The sequence below is a fragment of the Nannospalax galili genome, unplaced genomic scaffold (genome assembly GCF_000622305.1).
Source record: "Nannospalax galili isolate Female #2095 unplaced genomic scaffold, S.galili_v1.0 scaffold107, whole genome shotgun sequence".
In the NCBI taxonomy this organism is placed as follows: Eukaryota; Metazoa; Chordata; class Mammalia; order Rodentia; family Spalacidae; genus Nannospalax; species Nannospalax galili.
Genome location: NW_008358490.1, coordinates 1,945,494 through 1,947,439, shown reverse-complemented (window position 1 = coordinate 1,947,439; position 1,946 = coordinate 1,945,494). Strand labels below are relative to the sequence as shown.

Here is a 1,946-nt window from a genome sequence, read left to right as displayed (position 1 = left end):
AATATTGAACTCAGTATAAGCCCTGTAAGACATAAAATTGGATGAGTTTTTAACCTTTAAAAAAGATCTCCATTTCATTTTAGAGTATATTTTTTCCTTGCAGAAAGACTCATTGTTTTTGCTACTAACACTGAGATGTTGGCGCTTGCATCTCTAATCTGTATCTGATTATTACTAGTCATAATCAGATCCTTGGTGCCTGTGTATGTCTATAAAGTCATCAGGCAGATTTCAATGATATTGTTTATCACCTCTACTAATCAGCATGACACAAATTTCCATGCTTCCTCCTCAAATATAATACATTTTTTAAAAATTTGATTTCTGTGTGTATATTACACAGAACATCCCAAACTACCTCATTCGACAATACCCCCACTTCCTAGACGGCACCCTCCCATAGAATCCCTCCCCACACTAGAGCCCTTAGACTCTGATATCCCTGCTACTCTCTGCTATGCTGTCGGCATCCCCAGCCATTCCCCACTACTTGTCCATCTGGTGAATCTAGTCAACCTATCTAGAAGTCTTTGTTTTAGGAGGGTCCAATTGACATTAAGATGTTTGCACATGCGTTTCTAATCTCTATATACCAGATTATTACTAGTCACAATCGGTTAGGTTCTACGCTGGGTTACTATCTGGGAGTCTCTTTGGCCACCCTGGCCAACAACTCAAAAGAAGGTTATCGCCTGTCTGGCATTGCTGCTTGTTATATAGCCTTTAGCTATGCATATGGACTCTTAAGAAATTATATTGGCCCTTTTAATCTTTGGTTATACTTTCCTTTGGGTGCTTGAGGCCATACAATTGGTCCAGATAAACCGATTTATTTTTACTCTTAAGGTCATTTGAGGATCTGTTCCTCAGGGGTCACATAGTCTTGGGAGGAGCCCCTGGCTCCTTTCTTTTACCAGTTCCAACTATGTGAAGATAAGTCAAATGTCCTGCTCGACCATGATTGGCTTCGCTTGGAAGCATGGAGGAAGTGATTTCTCTGTGTTGACCCTCCTGTTTATAGACTGGATACTGGTTCAAGTCCATCTGGTGGGGTCTCCTCAGCCTCCTTGATCAAGAGGACAGGTGACACACCACAATCACAGGGCATTTTGAGAGATGCTCATAGTCCACTGGAACTAGTTGACCTAGGAGGGCTATGTAGACCAGGCTGGCCTCGAACTCACAAAGATCCACCTGCCTCTGCCGGATTAAAGGCGTGAGCCACCATGCCCAGCAGTTTAGTTTCACCAGTCTGGTGCTTTTAATTACTGTGTGCCATCTTGGGCAAAGACCAGTTGCTCTCAGATAAACCTTACCTAGACATATATTTCTTGATGTGCTATGTATAATTTGTCAGTAGGTTGTAGGAGTAATATGGTCCCCTCTGGTTTTCAAAACTAGCTAGGCATTATTTATCTCTCACATTGTCTCACTCCTCCACCATAGTTTTCCCACTTAAGGTGCCCCCATTTCCCCCCTTTCTCCCTTAATAATACCCTTCTCCTATGGCCCTACCTCTCTTAGGCACCTTCTTTCCCTTTATCCCCTAGGTTCCTTGTATACCCTTCCCTCCTCCCTCCCTTAAACTAGCCAAAGTTTTATCCATATCTCCCTTATTAATGCCTGTTTCCTACCTGCAAATTTCATGATTTCATCTTTCTTTACTGCTGAGTAAAACTCCATCATATAAATGAACCACATTTTCATTTTCCACTCGTCAATTGAGGGACACTATGTTGCTTCCATCTCTTAGCAATTGTGAAAAGAGCAACAAACATGGATGTACATGTGTCTCTGCAATAGGATTTCTTTGGGAATATGCCAAGGAGTGGTATAACTGGGTCAAATGTTAGGTTCATTTGTAGTTTTTTAACTGTTCTCCAAGCTGCTTTCCATAGGGGTTGAACAAGTTTGCAGCCCCACCAGCAGTGGATGAGCGTTCCCCT

General features: G+C 42.2%; 1 protein-coding gene across 6 annotated transcripts in view; it reads right to left on the bottom strand.

Moving 5' to 3' along the window:
- The window catches only part of Atxn3 (ataxin 3), a 42,725-nt gene that overhangs the window by 20,725 nt on the left and 20,054 nt on the right, over positions 1-1,946 (bottom strand). The gene's annotated exons all lie outside the window — the stretch shown is intronic.